The sequence below is a fragment of the Galeopterus variegatus genome, unplaced genomic scaffold (assembly GCF_000696425.1).
Source record: "Galeopterus variegatus unplaced genomic scaffold, G_variegatus-3.0.2 Scaffold116, whole genome shotgun sequence".
NCBI lineage: Eukaryota > Metazoa > Chordata > Mammalia > Dermoptera > Cynocephalidae > Galeopterus > Galeopterus variegatus.
Window position 1 is genome coordinate 440,680 of NW_007726227.1, and position 23,092 is coordinate 463,771.

A 23,092-nucleotide genomic window follows, 5' to 3' on the forward strand; every position below is an offset into this window, starting at 1 on the left:
GTCAGGAGGCACTGTCTCCTGTGCACAACCTCGTCCCACAGGGCTTCCTACCCTTCCCAAATGCTGGTCCCAGGCCCAGCGGAGAGGCAGTGAGGGGAGTGTACCACACCATCAGCCCCACCTTTGTACCATGCACCCTTCCTGTACTGCCCACTCCGTCCTCCTACAGGGAGCAGAAACCATTTTCCTGCTGCTGCTGCTGCTGATAACGGAGTTAAGTAGCCAAGCCACAACTCCAGCCCAGATCTGACTCCAAAGCCCAGGTATGCACTTCCCACCTGTCTCAGAGCTCCAGGAGCCTGGGAAAATGGCCTTATGAGATCAACAGGCTCCCTTTGAGAGGACGCATTAACTCTCCCCTCCCTGTGAGCTGGGAAATATGCCCTTCTTTTCGAAAACCGGGATGGAGAGAACCACTACCCTGAAACACACAGAGAAGTATGGCAACAGCCCCCCATTTGCAGATGAGAAAATGGAGTCTTGGAATGCCTAATGCAACACTGAAGAAAGAACTCCAGAAAACTCAGTTAACAGCACAAGAAACCACCAATGGAGGCAGCCACTGACTGTGGCTCCTCACTAGACTGTAAATACCCCACGCTGCAATTTACACAGCTGCCCCCTCTCTGCATGCCCTGGGTCTTCACCCAGGCTTGGAGGTCGGTTTGCATAAGCCGCAGCCAGAGGACTGCCTTGGGCAGACTGGAGCACGCAGCAGCACTCCCCAGAGACCGCTTCGTGACCCCAGCCCTGGAGTCTCAGGAGCGTGGCCTGGTGGTTCCCACCCTGTGTGTGTGAAGAGGGTGCGACAGAGCCCCTGGATTTCTCCATGTGGATTTTTTATGTGGATTTTCCGGCTGAAACAAGAGCTTCCCTCTGCTCTTGGTTATGGTCCTTGGAAGGAGCACAAATTGTGGAGAGGCTACACCCGCCTGGGTGAGCTCTCCAAACCCACCAGGAGAGGAAGAAGCTGGAGGCCAAACAGGCCCTGCACTGGTTCCCCTCGATTGCTCCACAGCTTGCAGAAAGACAGAGACAGGAAGATCCAGAGGCGGCAGCTGCAGGGAGGCCGTGGGTTCTCTCAGCTTCTCTCCGCTGCACTTTGCACGCTGTGCCTAGTGGGTCAGGGGACGCTGAGAAACTGGTGCGGTGGGTCCAGTTTTCCCTCTAATGTCTCCAACTAAGCTGAGGCAATCACAGGCAGCAGCTTGCACACTTGATTTCAGCTTCTCCCCAGGATCAAGGTGCTACATGTCCGCTCCAGGACGAAACCCATGTGGAAAGTTTCTGGTCCTTCTGACGGGCCTCTCTTTCACACAGAAGGGAAGTGGGGTGGAGGTGACGCCAGCCACCTGTCTGACTGAAGCAGGGCACTTTGCTGGATGCCCTGTCCTCTGATCTGAGGAGTGGCAGCATCGGCAGCTCCTGGGGCTGGACTAGAGTTGGAATCTGCACTAGCAAGACCCACAGGAGATCTGTGACCACACTGGAGTCTGCATTGCTGCTCTAGACCCTAAGGGAAGCCCTCCCATCAGGAAAGGCAGAGGGAGGCTGCAGAGCCTTCAAGTACTTGGCAGAGGACTGCAGGGGTTAGGCTGAGGGTGCAGGCAAAGCAGGGGCAAGCTGCCGGGGCTCCAGTGCTCTGCTGTGACAGCTGTGGCCTCAGTTGTGTCCGGCATCCAGTAGACTGGCCCTGTTACCAGTCCCCATGAAAACTCACCCATAGGTGGGGGGAGAAAAGGCCCAGCTCTTCCCTATATCCCACCAAAGTCTCTTCACCTTCCCATCCCACCTGGCACAGACCCCTACACTGCCCACCCCACATGCCCACACCCACACTAGCCCAGGCTGGGTGTGGGAAGGGGTGAGCTGGCTGAGCCCCCAGCAAGGGTTGCCTTGGGAACAAGGGACTGCACAAAGCACCCAGACCAAAGGCCTGAGCCAAGACTACAAACTGACCCCAAGTGCAGAATCTGCCATGGTTGTTGGGCAAATCAAGAAAGGCTGGATGTGAGACTGACACAGAGATGGGGAAGCCCACATGGGCCCCCTCTGCTTCAAATCCCTTCCTCCAGGCAGTCTTGCTGGACTCTCCAGGACCATCTCCCACCCCCTTACCAAAACCTGTCTGTCTTTATTCCATTGCTCGTTCCCCAGCCCCACCCCCAGTTTGTAAGCTCCAGGAGAACACAGCCTCCTGCATGCGTTTTCTTCATCACTGTGTCTCCAGCCCCCCAAAGCTGGCCTGAAACTGGGCAGATGTGAGTTTCATTAGAGCTACCATCTTGGTAAGACTGGGAATAATCACCGAACCCCCAGGGAAGAGGGGAGTGCTGAATATCCAGGAGGGATCCCATGTGGGTCCATTTCACCCCTCAGGGCCATGCTCCTTGACCTGGGTGTTAAGTTTGAATGATAGGCCTGGGAATTTCAGTGGCAAACCTGAGCCAGAATCCAGGTTTTCTGGGTTCCAGGACAAAACTGTTTGCATCATAGTCTTGCTCCTGGACCAGCTGCAACCACACCAGCTGGGGGCCTATGAGAAGTGCAGACCCCTGCCTTGGACCCTGCATTTTCAAAAGGTGACCCACGTGCTCATTAGCACTGCAGAAGCTCTGCACACCACATTACCTATTTGGTTCCGACTTCGTTCACAGGCACTGGTGCTGCTTGCCTTCAAAATTCCTGCTACGTGATCAGCTTGATCTCAGTCTCTAACACCCAAAATGTGGGGTCCCCAGAGACCAGAAAGGCCCCTCAATAAGACCACATAAGCCCCTGCCAGAGATGCCTCAGCACTCACATGGGGTCTGGCCACCTGGAGATGCTTTTCCCACATTGGCTTCGACAGCTCCCTTTTGAAATTGCTTTGAGGCTTAAGAAAATCAGGACCCAGCAACCTGGTCAGAGCTCTCTCTTTTCCCCACAGCCCCATCTTTCTTCACGGAACTACTAAATGAAGCAAATAGGGTTGTTCTCATGAGCCGTTCCCACTGGCCCCCCCTGGAAGAGGACCTCTCTCCTCTCTGTACCTCTATCTATATCTTTCTCACACACACGCAATGGTCAATATGGAGTTTCTTCTTGTAAGAGACTGAATTTTTATCCGTTTGTGTCCCACAAAATTCATATACTGAAATCATAACCCCCAATGTGATGATGTTAGGAAGTGGGGCTTTGGGAGGTAATTAGGTTATGAGAGTGGAGCCCTCATGAATGAGATTAGTGCCGTTATAAAAAGGACCCCAGAGAGCTCTGTAGCCCTTTTTCCACCATGTGAAGATACCTGAGAAGGCAGCCATCTGCAACCCAGAAGGGGACTGTCACCAGAACCCAACCATGCTGGCTCCCTGATCTCTCAGACTTCCAGCCTCCAGAATTGTGAGAAATAAATTTCTGCTGTTTAAGCCACTGAGTATATGGAATTCTGTTATAGCAGCCTGACACAAGACACTTCTCAAACTTTGATGCACAGGCATGCATATAACTTAGGGACCTTTTTAAAATGCAGATTCTGAATAAGTAGGCCTGAGTAGGCTCTGAGCTTCTGTATTTGTAACAAGTTCCTAATGGATGTCAGTGCTGCTGGCCCAAGCACCACGCTGAGTAGCGAGGCTCTATTACACATTTTTTAATGAATGCACCCATGCAAATGTGCACCCCAACTGCGCTGCATTACAGAAAGGAAACTGCAAGCTCCCAGGCAATTCATCCTGCACGAGCTCCAAGCACTCCCTATTCGCTCTGGCTCCTGAAACACTGCCCAAGATAATTTTTCATGTTTTAAAAGGCAGAAAACCACAAATACCATTGTGATCAATCCAGATCTGTACTGTCCAAAAGAACTCTGTGCACTGATGGCAATGTCCTACACCTGCACTGTCCAATAGGGTAGCCACCAGCCACGCATGGCTACTGTTCACTTTAAATATGACTACCCAACTGGGAACTGAGCCTTTAATCTTACTTAATTTTAATTAATGTAAATTTAACCTTAAAAGAGCCACATGTAGCTAAGGGCCAGGCTAAGGGTTGACCTCATCTCATGAGTAGGATGTCCCTGCTCCAAGGTCGAGAACCAAGCAGAACCTCGATTCTGTCAGCACGCTGCAGGGGCAAGAGAAGGCAAAGAAAAATGCAATGGTCTCCAGATGGAGGTCATCAGACATTCTAATGAGACAGAGAAGATGGGGTTTGCCTGACTTTGGCTTTCTTTTGGTTTTCTTCTTTGCCTGAGAAGAAAGACAGTCAATCTTACTGGTAAAGAAGAATGGAAAAGCTCATTAATATTAAAAATTAGCCCCAACCCCTCTTAGACAGAAGAGTTATAGTGATCTTGCTGTGTGGCAGAGAATTGTCTCCCCAATCAAGATTTAAAGCAAGAACAACTCAAGTTGATCAAGAAATCATGTGAGGTCCACATAGGAAGGTAGCCGGGCTTATAGTAATATAAATTTACACACACAAAATTAGATATGAGGCTTAAATATAATACATCATTATACATATGCATACATAATCCATATTACAGTATTAATTATACATAATTTCTAAATAAACAGACATTCCTAAGAACAGTTGGAGATCAGAGCTGCAGACAACATGTTTCATTCCAGCTACACCCTATGCCACTCCCAGGCTGTGCTGGTGTGTCGCACATGCCTAAATCTTTCACACATTTGACCCCTGCAAACCTGCCAAATGTGTTCCTTCAGTTCTCTTTAAAACTCACTTTTTTCACTTCCAATTGAGGAGAATTTGACCAACTACATCACTTGGCTCCTCAAGATTACTGCCATTTCCATCGCTTGTGCTTGGATAAGCAGTCCAATTTATTCCTAAGTATGTGTATAAAATTGTCTGCTGTTTCCTCTCAGGCTGCCTTGTCTCTGCCATTACAGAACAGGGCAAGAACTTAGTCTTTCCTTAATTCTGGGATTTTCTTAATTCGTGCTTAGAATAAAAATATCACTGAGGAGTCAGGCAGAGGGAAAAGAAATGTAAAGCAATTTCTTCTCCGCAACCTTGACTGCACACCTTTCTTAAAAGGTACCAAGGATCAGTACTCTCTAGGGGGTAAAGAGAAAAAAGAGAAAAGGGAAGGGAGAGGAGACACAGGTGAATAGTGAGAAAGAACATTTCATTTTATAGAAGTAATAAGAAACTTGTCTTCAGACAATTATTACACTACAGTTATCCATGTATGTTTCCTATTTCCTCCACTGGACTATAAGCTTCCTGATGACATCATTTGTTTGTTTGTTTTTTCTCATTGGCCCCAGTACCTACACAGAGGAGTAAATCTCCACTGAGAAATTTAAAATATTAACAACACTAGGAGTTTGGTGCCTGGACTCCCAGTGCTCCCCACACCCCACCCCCAAATCCTTTCTCCCTTAATTTGAATCAACCTCAGATTTTCATTTTGGGGGGTGACCCCTCCCCCACACCCAGTCTACCAGTTATGGGAGGAGGCTCTGCCCACCCATTCCCATGATGCCGCAGTTACTATACACCTGGCCAATCAAAGTCCCACGTCCTGCAGGCCAGGATGATTGGTTGTGAGATGTGCCCATAACTGAGCCCGGCCAATTAAAGCAGAGCTCCCAGGAGAGAGAGATTCACCCACTTGCCCAGTAGGATGGAACTTGCCAGTAGGCTCAGAGATCGAGAATGCAGGAGCACACAGAGGTGAGCAGAGCCAGAGAGGCAGAGGGAGCCCAGGTCCTGATGGCATCACTTTCCAGCCCCTGAATACCTGAGCCGTACTGTCAGCTTTTCAGGTACATGCTGCAAGTATTCCCTTTCACTCCTGAGCCAGACTGGCTTTTCTCTAACAGCAACTGAAAAACTCACAGCGGATATGTGCTTCCACTTTTTATCCCATCCCAGGTAAAGTCTGGTGAAATCCAAAACAGTAACCCTGCAAAGCTTTTCCCCAAACCTCCCTGCCTTCATCCTGTGTCCGTCATGATGCACTGCTGAGCAGAGAGCTCTTCCTTTTCTCTGCAAAAATGTGCCTCATCCTGCTGTGAACATAGAGCCCCCCAAACGGCTTCTATGAATCAAAGTAACAAAGCTTTAAGAGCACTGGGAAAATTGTGAATTAAGATGGCTATGGGACATGAAAGGTTCAAGCACAGGCTGCAAGGGGTGAAGGTCTGCCACTGAGGTTGGAACAAAATAGTCTATGCATGGATCCCCAAATTCCCAGCCAGCCTGGGCCAGGTGACAGCCAGAGGCTGGCCAGTCAGACAGAAGCCTCCAACGTCATCATGATATCACAGTAACGCTTTAGCTTGCAATGCAGGGCCTCCTAATCTTTGGAGGGGTCCTGGTTTGAGTTCCCCAAAAGCCAAGTCTGAGGCAAAGATTTGGACGCTAGTAGTTTATTCTGGAGGGGATCCCAGGAAGAAGGAGTGAGGGAGAAAGAAGGGGGGGGGGGGGGGGGATAAATATGGATGCACTATGGAGGTTGCTGCTTCTGGCAACAAAGGCAGGATCCCACTGGAAGCTTGGAGATGCATCCAGAGTACCTCCCAAAATTGTAAACCGAAGAATAAGGACTGTGGTTCCTGTCTCCAATAAGTTTAGAGTTACCCAGGAGCATAAACCGCCCAAATTGCAAGCTGCACTTGGAGTAGGTCAAGCAGGGTCCCACCATTGGGGAAGACCCTGAGCCAGGAAGCAGAAAGATACACGGACCATGGTTGAGGTGGTGCCACCACTGCAACGAGAGTCTGAACTCACACTAAACTTCCCACCGCAGCTGGAACCCCAGGAGGGGTGAGGGCTGCCTCAAGGGACACCAGGTGATGTCAGCTACTGAAGGTAACATTGGCCTTATCTTGGAAACAACGTCTCTTGAAGCAAGTGGGAAGCTGCAATTGGTCCAGGGCCACGGACACACAGGTTTTCTAATAACGTTTGCCTCTTGTGTTCCCTCCTCTTACCGTGGAGCGAGACGCCAGAACTAACATATCCTCTGCAAGCTTCACAGTGAGAAGGACAGGACTGACACAAGGTGGGCAGCGCAGTTTTCATTTAAACGCAACCACTGGGTTCTTCTCACTTTTTCCTACTCTTGGGCCCATCGCTCGTGCCTTTCCAAGTTGGAAATTGAAACCAGCAATAGGAGAATAACAAGGTCGAATGGAAAGAAGGATAGGACCCATGCCCTCTCGGTTTCTGCCCCAAGGCGGAGATCCACCCAGAGGAGCGGGAAAACAGGGAGAGAGGACATGACCGAGCCAGCCCAGGGTAGGCTGGTGCAAGCAGGACTCCCTGGCCACTGCCTCTCCCTAAGCAAAGGGTGGGCCTGCTTCCCACTTTAAGCCAGGGAGCAACGCCTCCCTCAATCTTAGCCCCAGTGACCCCCTCCAAGTGTATTTCTATTGATTAGGGACTTGCCTAAGTAGTCAAGCTTTGTTTATTTTCGAGTCCTGATGATGAGCACTGACATCTAGTGCAAACTTCCAATAACCTCCCCCGTGAAAACACTCACTGAAAACGATAATCAATGCTCAGTATTCAAGATCTGCCACATGCCCCTCGCCAAGGGCTCCTTGCATTTTGTTCTCTGTGCATTTTGCTCCTTGCATGCCCATCTGCTCCCTTCTCTCCAGCCCATGTTCTCTCTCTCCCAAAGCCACACAAGGCCATTCACTTCCAGTGTGGTGAGATCCCCCGTTCATGACAGCCACCACCAGCCGAGGTTCGTAAGTCCTTTGACAGGGAGCCAGAGAGAAAAATGAAAAGTGAAAGGTCTCTTCCACTGTTGCTAAAAGCAAAACAGGTAAGCACAAGGGAGAAGGGCCAAGAAAAGGACACACACACACACACACACACGCGCGCGCGCGCGCACAGAATTGTGCAGTCGCTCCACAGCAGAAGCTTGAGTGATGGTAAAAGGCAGATGGTCACAGACACAGTGGATGTGGTTAGTAAGTGTTCTCATGCTACATACCATAGACACCGTCCTTTTCCAAAGATCCCATCCCGCCTTCCCCACTGTGTACCAGCAGAAAGTTATGGAAAAGGGGTGGTCTGACCCCATCTCAATACTGGGGATGGGCCAACAATACCACTTAACATGACTGGGGGAACGAGTCATTTCACTGGCCAAAGGGCTTGGGTCAGGAGTGGTAAGTGGCCCATCCATGCCAGTGAGATGTGAGAGGAGGTTTGCTGGTGGCTTCTGGGAAGAAAGGCCTCTCACTCTTCAGGGAGCTGCTGATGTCACATGTTGCTCTCCTGTGAAGAGGCAATGCCTGGAGCCACTGCAGCCATTTTGCCACCATGGGGGAAGCTGGCTTTGGAATAAAACTAACAATTAGTTGAGAAAAAGGAGAGAACAAAACTGGGCCCTTAATGACATCATTGGTCCATTGATCACACCAGCCTTACAGCCACCTGCAGAAACACCTGCATTAATTGCATTAATCCTCCAATATATTAAGCATTTTGCATTGTTTCCTATTTTTGACAGCATGATGCATTTATGACTGATGTATCAGATTAAGCCTTTGGTTAAGAAGACATAAGCATTGTCATGCAAAACCTGAGACTTTGGTTCAAATTATTGCTCTATAACTTTCTGACCTATGTGGCCTTACAACTGCATGAGAAACTTCTTCCTGGAAGCTGGCCCTGGCCCTAAACACATGTGAACTGTTCCATATATCAGATTTTGGGACACAAAGATTTTTAACAAGGGCAGCAAGAGCTCATCACAAAGTCCCCAGCTCCCTTCCCAGGCGTCCATTATCCCTCAGGTCTGTGGCTTGAGTGACAGCCCCTCACCATGTGCTCACCTGGTCTTCATCAGGGCAGCTCTTGTGCCCCTCAGCTCTAAACTGCTGTCAAGAAGGAAAGAACAGGGTAGGGAGTTCTCAGAATAAATTCCCATCTCTCTGAAAGGATTCCTCATCACAGAGAAGACCAGTAATGCCAGGAAGGGCACAGGGAAAGGTGTCATCTGCCTTACGAGGCAGCCCAAACCAAGCGTTGAGCCTCAGGGGGGTCGGGACTTCCAAAGTGCTGCAGAAAGTCTTTCTTTGTCATCTCCTGCTTCCAGGGCCATGGCTTCAGTTTGCAATTAGAAACCCATTGAATCTGTGACTCAAGTTGATCCCATCCTCTCTGATAATAGGCTGTCTATTGTCAGTTGATAAACAGGAAGTCACTGAGGAAGAGGAGCAAGCTGGTCCATGCCACAGGAGATTACCTAACTTGGGAGGCAGAGCTCCAGAAGCCACATCCCACTGCAAAGGACGCCTACTGCAGTGATGCCCCCAGGCCTGCACCAAAGGGTCGCAGAGGAGGACGGCAGTCTCATAGCTTCAATCTTTTATGGGAGGCAATAAACCATAAAATTCTCTTCTATGGAGGCAAATGTAATAGCTCTTTTCAGAAAATCATGCAAGGGATGCACAGGTTGTGAACTGAGAAAGTTTTTTCTCTCTGGTTCTTTTGCCTTCAGTTCAGGTTTACTTAACTTTACAATAACTACTGCTCTTGCTACTATTATTTCTAAATACAATTCAGATATAACTTCAGCAATATTACCCTTCACAAGATCATGTGCTGGGCACCATGCAGAGGAATACTCACATGTCTACTTGTATTCATAGCATTTGCCAACCTGTGTACATTAATATTAATAATGCCCTCTTGTAGTGTCTGAGAGTGATATAAAGAAAGATCAATGCAATAGCAAGGGCTGTGGCCAAGCTCGATGTGTACAATAAAGCCCTCTGGGTGTGGCTGTGCCTGGCCTTGTGGCCTCTGCGTGGTCACACTATCTTGGCTGGTTCCAAAACAGGTTGGGTCGCTGCAGCTCAGCAGAGCTCTGCTTCCAAGACTGTACCTACTATACCTTAAAGGCCTCTGGGGCCCAAACTGTCACCATCAGAGTGACATGGTGTCAACACAGTGGCCAAGCGCATTGCAAACGTGCATCATTGGAAAGAGAACGTCCTGGCGGAGTCAGGTGAGTGGAAGCAGCCCATTCCAGAACCATGGCTCATGCTTCTGAGACATCTGCATGTTGGAGGCAGAAACATTTCAGCCCTCAGTGTCTCTCAAGCCGCCCCCTCATTTCACATCCTCTTCCAGAACCACAGTCCAACTTATCTTCTCATCAGAGGGGTTTGGAGGGCTTCCTCGTAGTAGCAAAGCCGTGTCAGCAAAATGTCCTCTCCTGGGAGATCCATGAAATAACTTGGCTCAGACGCAAATTATCTCTGAGCAGCTCTATTTTCAAGATATCACTATCACTAGAAAACTTACCTGACTCTAATTTAATTGTGAAGCAGGGCCTATCCCTGCACTAACATTAGAATGGAAATCTTCTAGTGAAATGGCTCATTTCTCTGGTGAATTATTGCCAAAATGAGATAAGGCCTGAATGCGATTTGCTTAGTGATCCTCAAACCACTCTGATTTCTGAAGACATCAGCCTTATCCTGCGCTTGATCACCCTGCGAGCTCCGTGCCAGTTATTTTTCTCTGCAGTTCTCTGAAAAGCTTGCACTTAGTGAGAAAGCTATAGGAAAGTGTCCACTTGTATATCTGTCTCATCCTCCCTGTTTCTATTACTATTCCTCTGTGTATCTAATTATCATTTAAAAGGACACCCAAGATCCAAAGAAATTTGTTTTGCCTTGTTCCCTGGAAAAATGTTACAAGTGGCTTTTACAAAAAGCTCTCACTTCTCCGTGCCTTGGCCCAAATTTTGAAATGGACAAGAAAAACTCCCAGAGCAGGAAGCAGCAGGCCAAGAGCTAGGAGGGCAGGTGGGGCAGAGGAGCCAGCCCCCAGGCGCCTGCAGCTGGACCTCCCCAAGACTGCCAACGCTTGCACCAGGGGGTTAAATGAAACGGGTGAGAAGAGAAATGATCCAGTTTAGGAACAACCTTCCAGACAGGAGCCTCTGTCAGGACAGGTGCTGAAGGAGCAGAGATTGACAGGGACTCATAGCCCCAGGCTCAGACTCACAGCTTTAAGAGGCAGGGGGAAGGAGCAGAGGAGACTCATCCTCCCAATGGAAATACAAACCACATTCCGGGAATTCGGTGGGGTGGTTTTGTTTTATTTTGTTTTTATGGACACTAACACTCTCCAGTTCTTGCAGGAGTCCAGCCTCTCTGCCAAGGGAGATAACTTAGACTTCTGAGTCTGCTACAGAACCCAGCAAAGGCAAGAAACAGAATAAGCATTCAATAAATAATTCCTGCAGGAGAACTAAAGGAAAACATGCTTCCTGAGATCATCTTCAGCCCTCCATGGAGGTGCAACTGGGGACCAAGCTTGTGTTTTGACATTGAGGCTTTTGGGGATTGAAAGAAGCTCCCCTGGTCTTCAGCTGGACCGTACAAGACTTGAGGAAGTCAGGCACCCATGTGCGGACAGACAGGGCTTTATTGCCTGTTCTTCTCAGCAGTGGTAGTCTCAGAGTCAGTCTTCCAAGAGGAGGATCAATTAAGGAAATCTTTGCTCAGGCTCAGACTGTAAGTTTTTTAAACCGCCCGTCCACAGTTATAGATAGCTCTAGGCAGCTCATGAGGGCAGAAGGTGTCCTGGTGACTGTGCCTCCTTCCAGGATTTCTTCTTAAAAACCTATTTTTGTAAATGGCTTCAAAAAAGACCCAAATGAACATTTTTCAAGTTGGGTTTTAGCCATGATACCAGATGAGTCATCAGAAGTCCAAACCTGGGGATCGTTTCATGGAAGAATATAGTTTTGGAGCTAGGAAGGTCCTCAGGGAGGGTGTGGTGCCACGGTCCAACAGAAACACACCGAGAGCCAAGCACACAATTCCAGCTTTCCTAGCAGACATTTAAAAAAGTAAAACCAAACAGGTGAAATTGATTTTAATAATAGATTCTACTGGGCCTGATATAGCCAAAATATGATCATTTTAATAAGTAATAATTCTAAAAATTATTTTATCAGCTTTATTGAGAAGTAATGTACATACCATAAAATGCACCCATGTAGTGTACAATTAAATGGTTTTTAGTATCTTTACAGAGTTGTGCAACCGTTGCCATAATCTAATTTTAGAATATTTTCATCACCCCAAAAAGACACTTTGTACCCATTAGCAGACACTCTCCATTACCCCCTGCCCAGCCCCAGGCCACTGCTAATTTGCTTCTTGTCTCTATAGATTTGCCTGTTCTGAACATGTCACATAAGTGGAATCGTACAATGTATGATCTTTGGTGAATGGCTTATTTAAATCAGCATAATGTTTTCAAGGTTCACCCATGTTATACGTCATTCCTTTTCATTGCTGAATAATGCTCCATTGTGTGGATAAATAATTTATGAATGAACTATTTTACATTCTTTTTTGCACTAAGCCTTCAAAAGCCATTGCAAGTTTTACAGTCACAGCACCTCACCTGGATGAGCCAAATTCCATGTATTCAGTAGCCACGTGTGGCTCATGGCCTCCATATTAGACAGCACAGATGGAGTCTCTCTCTCTTTAGGAAACTAAATAAAGCCCACAAAGGACAATGACTTTCCCAAGGTCACATGCCGGTCAGTGGCTACATCTGGCTTGAACCCGAGCATTGCTGGACCTGTCTTACAGCACCGTACATTCTCCTTACCCATGCTGTGGGCCACAAGAGAGGGTGAAGATGAAAATCCGTGCCGCTGAACAGACATCTGTGGAAGTCCACTCCTCTCCCTCAGCAACACCCCAACTCCTGTGGGTCATCATTCTGCTTTCGACCAGGGTACAGACCTTGTGGGACAAGGGATGGGACACCCCAGCCACAACCACCCGAAAGAACGCACCTCTCCATCCTGTGGAGATTCCCAGCAGCTGCAGCAGCTGCTGCGCACTGATGCGTCACCAAGAATAAGACTCAACTCCCCTGAGGCCCCTTGGCAGAAAGACAATACATACACCCCCTGCTTTGTAAGGTGGTCATGGGGCTGAGGTACATCCACACCTGGGTAGGGGAGGCCTGTAGGGTAACAAAAACCAATGAACTTCCAGCCCCAGCAAATAACATTGTCCTGCAGATCCCCACCCAGTGACTCAAAGGCATTTACTGTTACTACTTCTGGGAAAGGGCAAATGCGCCTTCTGTAAACTCCCTTCTGTAGGGAGTATAGAAAGAGTTAATAATAAAAGCAAACACTTGTATGGCAGTTATTATTTATCAGATAGTCTTCTAAGTGGTTTACATACAGTAGCTTTAGTTCTCATAATCCTGGTGTGGGAGCTATCATTATTATTATTTTTTTTAATCTACATTTAAAGATGAAAAAAGTATGGCACAGAGAAGGTAAGTAACTTTCTCATGGTCACAGAGCTGGTAAACAGCACAGCCACCATTTGAACCTAGGCGGTCTGGCTCCAGGAATCAGGTTCCTGACCAGCAAGCTGCCCTGGAGAAGCCTGGAACTCCAGGGGACCCAGCCCTCTCTCTGTGAAGTCTCCTCCATAGTGGAACCCAAAGATGTCCCAGTCCAGGCCGCGTGTCCTCCAGAATCTCCTCTTCCAGCTCCAGAGAATGTTTATGGCCGCCCCTGACTAGATTTGCCATACTACAGGCATGAATCAGAACAACAACAAAAACGTTTTCTCCCTTCTACTTATGAGTTATCATTACTTGTCAACACGCTTGTTGTACAAACCACAAGGGTCTGGATTTATTAAACTGGAAGGAAAGCTGCTGAGTTTGTTGCTGAGGAATGACAGACTCCACAATGCTTGGATTCACTGCTTTTGTCCCAAGAACTGTGCCCTCTCCCCAACCTGGTGGCCTGAAATACTTTCTCAGAAATCCCAGCCTGAGACAGCAAGCAGCCTAGTGAGGCTGGGAGGCAGTTTTCCCACAGGTGAACTCTCTTCCCCAGCCTTTACTCCCTGAAGATTAAGTGGGGCTCCCATGACCTGTTTAAGAGCCCTTGGAGTGTCTGGGGTGACCACCCAAAGTCAGCCAGGTTCTGGTGTCATGTTGGGAGTGGACAGATATCAGGCCACCCAGGCAATGTCACCAGGATAGTACAAGCCAGAGACCATAGTCTGGCTGGAGATGGGTACAGACATGTTTAGTTTGTTCATACAGTGTTGCATAAGTTCCCCCAATTTTATCAAAAAGCCAGACTTTCAGCTTCTCTTGAAAAACTGGAAAATCTGGCAACATAGGCCAGTGTTTGTGCCGTGTGGGTGCTGAGGGGAGTGTCTACCCCATGCTGGATGGGGAAAGCTCCCTTGTGTTCACCACAGCCCCCACCACTCCCTACTGTCCCTCGCCAGGCCCTCTGAAATAAACATGGAACATGCATGCTGGACCTGGCCACAGAGACCCCAGCTGATCAAGCACCAGCTTCTCTCCTGTTAAGCCATGCTCATACCACACTTGGAACTGCGGGCAACCTGTGGCCTCCTTCTTCTCTGCATTTGGGCCCCTTTTCTTCTTTGTCCAAGAATGCCAGACCTCGTTTTCTTCTCACATGTGAATGCATGTTTTCCATCTATTCCAAAAGCCCTTTGAGGACAAAACGATTTTATACACTTCTCTTGGCTCCTTTTCCTGCCAGACTGGCTTGGGCCCACAGTAGGTCCTCAACTAGGTGACGGGGCATGTGGAGAGCCTGACGGGAAGCCTGGGAGCATGACAGTAGTGGAGGCATGACCTCACACAGCTCCTTGCTGGGCAAACCCATGCCAAGGCCACTGAGGGTGTACAGATGTGCTTCCCACAGACAAAGACGCTGAAGACTCAAAATCAACAACCAAGAAACAATCAGAGAAGAAGCAAATGCCAGACTATGTGGTGCAGGTACAGGAAGTCCAGAGGATTCCAACATGACTGCTCAGAGAGCACAGGGCCCCAGAAGAGCAGCAAGGCTGTACCAAAGGGCCCCTTGGCAAAGGACTCTAGCATGTGACACACACGCCTTCATCAGACCTGGAGTCCAAAACAATTTTGTGCCTCTCCTGAAGTGAGATCACCCTGGAAGACAACTGACTCCTGCAACCAAAGGAGCAGGTCACTCACACTCAACATGCTGGGTCACTGGTTGAAATTTCTGGGATGCAGCCTGGACCCTGGACATCCCAACAAACCTTCAGGGGATGTGAAGCTTTAGGTCTGTCCACCTCCTGCACCTATTCTCATAGAAAAGGACAGAGGAGGACATGGACTGCTGGTGCCCATGCCCAACGCCTTCTGTAAATGATACCATTTCTTCCGCTGCCCGGGGGGCACATTAGGAGAAGCACTATTGCCTAATCCTGTGGGAAGACCAAGCATCCAGGAATTGTTCCACATGTTGCCACATGACCGTGCTTCACTCCAAGAGGCAGAGCACCTATTGCATAATTATATAAATCTAAATGCACACACAGCTCCTACCATGAGATTGTGAAATCAAGTACCACTCTCCTGTGCATCTCTTTAGAATTCACCCCAGAGCTATCGACGCACTAATTCTAAATCTACATTGATCCCTCCCCCAAACTGGAGGCTCGATTGGAGGATCCAAAGAAGTCAATGATGAGAGCTCCATAAAAAAGTTGTTAGAATAAGATCCGTGCAGCTGCTCTCTGCCTAGTTTACATAACTCGGTGACACAAAGTCTTATACAAATGAATGTACCAAGACAACTCAAGGGAAACTGTAAGGGGTTTCTGAAAAATGTGCCCCCATTCCAGTTTTAGGCACCTTTTTAAAAGGAAAAGAAGAGAGGTAGGAGGTGCAAAGAGAACAGCTTTGAGTATCCGCTTATTGGAAAAGATGAAACTGAACCACTCTGTCAGCTAGCTGATTTCAACAGATGACAGCGATGATTAAAATCAGCTGTCTGGGTTAATTAGTGCTATTACAAGTATATCGTTACCCTGTCACCACCACGGCTTTTTCTTCTTGCTCCAGGCTTTGGTGGCAAAGATTTTGCTACCAGTAATTGCTGGGACCCCTCGCCCCCCCCCCCCAAGCTGAGTCTCTCCAGTACAAAGGTCATCTAAGTCCAAAACTGTTTGGCTCCATTTCAAAGCTAGTTATTTTGGCCCCAATGCCTCTTTAGTCTTCAGTCCATGGTTGTCTGGGGTAACATTCGCTGTAGCTGACACGGCCTGCTGTGTCACGAGGAACAATGCTTGCCTGAGACGGTTGTAAAAGATAACAAGGAATTTATTAGGAGCTACACACAGCACTCTGTGTTGTCTTTGATGGAATCAACCACCACCATAAATTTCAGATCCACACCGCTGGGCTGCAACCACTGTGAATGTAGCCCGGCCATAGAGAAAGGCCATTTGGGGTCTGTACATCCTGTGGCATTCGCTATTCAGAACATAAAAAAAACAGGCTGTTTTATAAAGTAAGGAAAGTGGAATCAGCTTAACTCTGTGCCCACCATCTGGGAAAATCACCTGACGGAGCCAGTTAGAGAGGATGGGCACTGGAGCAGCCCCTGCCATGCCCCCTTGGGCACCCCTTCTGCCCCGGTGCAGTGTCCTGCCAACAGCTTCAGATGCGATCTCCAGGGCTTGCATCTCTCAACTTCTCCACCTGAGGGCTTTCTCTAGCACTCATGCAACTGATTGTGGCGGAGGGAAGAGATGTGAGCAGCCTTCAACCAGGGAGAATTGCATTTGGAGGGTAAATACCCCAGCTTCCTTGCCCCTTGAGTGGGACAGTTCTGAGGCCTGTTCCACACACCTCTCAGAGATCCCCTAGGACTGGACCCCTTTGCCCACTGTGGCATTCTGCTTAAGAATGCACCTTTTATCAGCCCTTGTCCCCACCATCTCACTTCCTCACTCCTTCTCTTGGGCTTCCTGGTCACTTCCCTGTGTCCTAGTCTTTGTCTGAGGGTTTGCCTTTAGGGAATCCCAAACCAAGACACTGGCCGAACAGCCAGAATTTAAATACATAAGTTTTTGTTTTTCTTCCCTGTCTGTGGCTCATTCCAGTGAGAATACTTTAGCTCTCTCTTAATACAATGAATATAGAAACAGTGGGCAGAAGAAAATTCCCGAAGGAGAGACGGGCACCTCTGAGCCAACAGCAGTGAGTGGCCAAATTAGCTTGAAAGCTGCCCAGCAGCAGCTATACCAGTGTCTCCCTAGGCTAGACATCCCTAACATCTCTTTGCTCACATTAATTTTCATTTAAGGGGTGAGATGCGTTTTCCATTTCGAGCAGCATGACATAAGGCAGGGAGAATACACAGGTTACCAACTAGTGATGTCTGTAATGGTACCAGGATGGGGCGCAGTGGTCAGCATGCCAGGCACTTGCAATCATTTCTATATGGAGAAGTGTAAGGATTTTGGAATCAGACAAACTACGAAATTAAAATTCAGTTCTAACACTTAACAGATGTAAGCTCTTGAGCATCTTAATTTGCCTGTCTAGGCCTTAGTTTCCTCAACTAAGATTAGATAACGGTTCCTATCCTATAATTCTATCACGAGGATTATGTATGATGATATGCGAAAGCTCCTGGCACACTACTAGCCCAGTAAACATTTGGTTCCCTTCACCACTGGGAGCCAGAGAGCTCTTTTATAAAAAGTGTTTTGGATTTCTTAAACAAATATATCATTTGCCAAAAATACTTAATGTATTTAATGGCAAAGAATGTCAAAAGGATTAAAATATTTATAAAGAGCTCTAAGATCATGAACTTCTCCCCCTGGCCACACCTCTCTTCTGGTTGAAGTAGTTTTTCAGTGGAATTTAACTCCCCAGGCAAAGACATCTGATTCTAAATAAACTACAGCACACCCTTTGGAGGATGGTAGCCATAATTCCCAGGTCAATTAAAAACACTGAAGAAAGAAGATGCTGAGAAATGTGACTGGCTTTGATGAAACATGCTTTGAATAATTAACCAGCAACTATGCAAGTTTAAACTACATCCATTTGTTGACCGTTCTATTTAGAAAAGGGACTGTCCTATTTGGCACGCTAAGATGGGGACTGTATCCCAATCTGAGGAAGCTGATGCTCCTAATAGTGTGTGTATCCCAGCAATCAAGATAGTGGAAACTTGTGCAAGCGAGAAGTAATTTTGAAACCTTGTGCAAATGGTATAAGCAGTGGTTTGGAAAATATGCTGGAAAGTTAGCTGCCACAAGCCAAAAATGAGAGCAATTTAAGGCACTTTCAGTTGCCAACAAACATGCCAGAGCCTAGCACTGAGCCCAGCACAGAATGGAGACTCAACACACAGCTGTTGAGTGACTTAATGCCCAATAGCCCCTGTACATCTGCCCTGCACATTTGGAATGCCCAAAAGATAGCATTTAAGGACTGAAAACAGAAAAGGTGGCCTTTCAGATTAGACAAGGGACAAGAGACAAAGATTCAAGGGGTAGGTGTGTGTCTCCCCCAAGGAACGAGCTTTTGAGCAAGTTGAATACAGACAGTCTTGGCTTTGCACAGTTCTGCTAGGCTTTAATTTGGTTAAGTGACACCAGTACCCCAACAACACAGTTCAAGTGTCAGTTACCACAGTATACCAACTGAGTAAGAGCTGAAAGTATGAACTCCACTGTTAACTCTCAGTCCACAAATCATCATGCAAATAACATGCACAGCATGATTGGTAACAAACACACCAATTTTTTCCAGAGTTGGTCACAGTGAGTCACCATGCATCAGTCATATGGTCCAACAACAGACAGAAAGGGGTGAAGCTGTGTTGCCTCCCTGTTTCCCAATGAGAAACCCATGTGACATTTTACAAGATGGACAATCAAAAGAAGGAATTGGCCAATAGGATGAAAGTGAAGCAAAGAAAGGACAGGCGGTAACACCGGAAGGGAAATGTAAATAGAAGAAACGGCAGCCCGTGGGAACGCTGACCCTACTGCGGCTGGAGACTCTAGATTCGCAGCCATGGGAATTAGTGAAGACAAACATCAACACACAAGAAGAAGCAGACGTGAGAAAAAAGATGATGTCCCAAAGGAGCTCTTGAAGAGATTTCATGACACTGAAGGTGCAAAAGACAAAATGCTGGAAGATGATGCGGACTTAGAAAGGAGGATGGTAACTTGCTAGGCCATAGAAAAGATGATCACTTTGTGTCGTAAGCACTGTTCATTCTACTCTACAAAGAAGTAAAACACTTTGATTCTCAAAATTATAATGTTTTTATTGAATATTGACAAATTGTAACTGTATACGTTTATGGGGTACAAAGTGATGTTGTGATATATGCATAAAATGTAAAATGATTGAATCAAGCTCACATGCATATCCTTCACCTCAAATACTTATTTATTCCTCCCATCTAACTGAAACTCTGCACCCTTTGACACCATCTCCCCATTCCCTCCATTCCTCAGCCTCTGCTAATCACCATTCTGCTCTCTGCTTCTCTGTGTTTGATTTTTTGAGATTCTACATATAAGTGAGATTATGCGGTATTTGTCTTTCCACGCGTGGCTTATTTCACCTAGTGTAATGTCCCCCAAGCTCATCCATGTTGTCACAAATGACATAATTTCCCTCTTTTAAAGGCTGAATAGTATTCCATTGTATATATATACACCACATTTTCTTTATCCATTCATTGATGGACATTTAGGTGGATTCCAAATCTCGGCTATTGTGAATAATGCTGCAATGAACGTGGGAGCCAGATATCTCTTTGACATGCTGAGTTCAAATCTCAGAAGTGGGACTTCTGAATCATATGGTAACTCTATTTTAAGTTTTTCGAGAAACCTCCATACTGTTTTCCTTAATGGTTGTTTAAATTTACACTCCCACCAACCATGTACTAGGGCCCCCTTTTTTCCACCTCAATATTTTTAGTGTTTTAAATTAAGTGTACTAATTAAATACTAGTTCTACCATTTTCCATTTTACTATGTATTTATAATGAATACTAAGAGTTTTTAATGATTTGACAAAAAATTTTAAAGTCCATAAAACCATCATAATTTTTCTTATTATTACTAAGATCACATTGCACGGTTTCAGCCTGCACAGTCATTTTTACAGTTCTGTACCACCACACAGGATTAAAGGGACTCTGGACACACAGAATTCTCTCTAAAAGTAAAAACCAAAAAAGGAAACAAACAGCAAAACTTTGCCTAGAAGCTGATTCTCATTCCTGGCTCCGATAAATACGAAGATGCCAGCAATGTGGTCAATTCTCTCAAAGCCTTTTTTTCTACTTCTGGGACTGTGCCATGTTCTGGAACAAAAATGGATTGACAAATAAGGAACAAAACCATCCAGTGTAGGTTTTATAAAGATTTACCATTTATCAAGTCGTCCTTTGAAGGATGGGTTTCTCCGCTGAATGTTCTCAACCATCTAAACTACGCAAGACACTTATGATCCCTAAATACAAGAGAAAACTAAGGCTGAGAGATAACAAAGAACTAACCCAAAATGACACAATTAGGAATCTGAAGACCTAGAATGCTGTTGTCCAGTAGAAATTAAATGTCTACAAATGAAAGCCACGTACATAACATTAAATTGTCTAATGTTCACATTGTAAAAATTTTTGTAAAGAAATTAATTGTAATAATTTTTAACTAACCCAATACATGCATCAAAAAATTATCATTGTAACATGTAATCAATATAAAATCACCAATTATTCACATTCTTTTGTACTAAGTCTTCAAAATCTGATGACTATTCTACACTGACAGCATCTCATTTCCACACTTTAAGTGCTCGATCAGCTACATGTGACTGTTGGCCACGGTACTGGACAGAACTGGGAAATGTCTTCTGCCTCCAGGAATGAAAATTTCATTGGGAGAGACTCATACTTTTGTCTATAAAATTATCACCTCATGATTGTACCCTTCCCTCCTAAAGAGTTTTCTGAGATCATGACAAAGCACCGAAGACATTTTGGAAACTGTAGTTAAATTTTTCTCCTTAATTTTCTTTTAGTCAGAAAAACATTAAGCAAAGCAACTGAGGAAATAACTGATGAGGAAGGATAGGAGGTTGGGCATGAGGCTGTACGGGTAACAGCATCTGTGTCTAAACAGGAAGGTTGGCCGACCAGGGAAGATGATAACCAAGTGGGGTCCTTGGCCTTGCTTTCTAAATGGCATCTATTTTCCTATTTATATATGATTGATGTATAGACATGGAATTGATTTTTGCATATTGATCTTCTACCTGGAAAAATTTTCTGGAACTTTAATAATCTACTTCTATTTTTTATTATTTATAAAATCATAATATTTGTAAATAAATGTATTTCTTGTGTTAAAGTACTTTTATCTTCAATTTTTCTTGACTTATTACATTGGCTATAGCTTCAGATAAAATATTGATTAGAAGGGATGGTAATGACCACTCTTGCTTATTCCTGATTTTAAAGAAAATGCTTTTAATGTTTATAAATAATTATATTTATTTTCAGGCTTTGATAAATACACTTTACTCCCCATTAGCCCTAATTTGCAGAAAGAGATAAAAGGCCAACAGACTCATGAAAAAATGTTCAACATCATTCAGCATCAGGGAAATGCAAATCAAAACCACATTTACAGATCATCCCACCCCAGTTAGGTTGGCTATTATCAAACAGACAGAGAATAACAAATGCTGGTGAGGATGCAGAGAAAGGGGAACCCTCCTACATTGCTGGTGGGATTGTAAATTGGTGCAGCCATTGATTCCTCAAACAACTACAGACAGAACTACCATATGATCCAGCAATCCCATGGCTGGATGTGCACACAAAGGAATAGAAGTCATCATGTCGAAGGGATACCTTCACTCCCATATTTATCACAGCTCTATTTACAACAGTGAAGGAAGGAAAGAAGAAAGGAAGCAAGCAATCACGATAATATGTTGAACTTTCACAAAAAGAAAAAAGACCAGAATTATTGTTATTAGAGGTGGGAAAGGAGGAGAGGAGGAGGGTTGGTGAGAAGTTAAGGGTCACAACGATTGATTATGTTTGGTAAACATGAATACACTAATTACCCTAATGTGATCACTACATATTGCACACATGTATTGATATTCAATTCTATACCCCACCAATATATATAACCAATTATCTTTAAGTTTAAAAAAAGATAGAGATAGAGACAAAGATAGAGATAGGGAGGGAGAGAGACAGAGGGAAAGAATAGGTTTGAATTTTTAAATGTCTTTCTGCAATTGTTAGGATAATCATGTTTCTTTTTTATTTGTGCATGAGGTAAATTACATTAATAGATTAAAAAAACATTTTAAACTACTGATGAAAATTTTTATTATTACACATTCCTTCAAATTTTCAATTCCTTCTTCAGTCATGTTGTCATATCTTTCTAGAAAATTTCAATTTTCATCTGCGTTTCCTAATGCATTGGCAAAGAGTCACTTCCCCTTTCTAATACCTGCTATAGCAGTGCCTACGTCCCCCTCCTTTTCTTGCCTGATACTATTCATCTGTGCTGAACAAGCTTGTCAAGAAGTCTGTGTATTTACTAGTCATTAGGATGAACCAATTTTAGTTTTGGCAATTCTGTTTGATTATATAGCTGTTTCCTATTTCACTGATTCTACTCATATATATTATTTCCCTCCTTTTAAAGTCTTTGGGTTTATTTTACTGTTCTTTCCTCCAACTTCATACATTGGACAATTAACTCATTTATTTGTAGTCTTCCTTTACTGTGATATCATGCGATATAGCACAATAATAAAATGTAATATAATGTAGTGTTTTAACACACAGCTATAGACATCTCTCTGTGGTCAAAGAATTTAATTGGTATGATGAGATGAATTCTTATATGTTCTTTATATATATATATATTTTGAAAAAAATGTATTCTATATTGCTGAGAATAAGGTTCTACATCTGTCCATCAAATCAAACTTCTGTTCAAATCTTCTGTAGCATTAATGATTTTTTAGTTACTTGATCTTTCACTTACTATGAAAATTGTATTAAAATCTCTCAATATGATTGTAAATTTATCAGGGTTTTTTCATTTTTTTGTTGCTTCAATTTTTTTATATTGAGACTATGCTATTAAGTGCTTGGAAGTTTTAAATTGTTATATCTTCCCTGTGAACTATATCATTTATCATTAAATATTGACTATCCCAAATA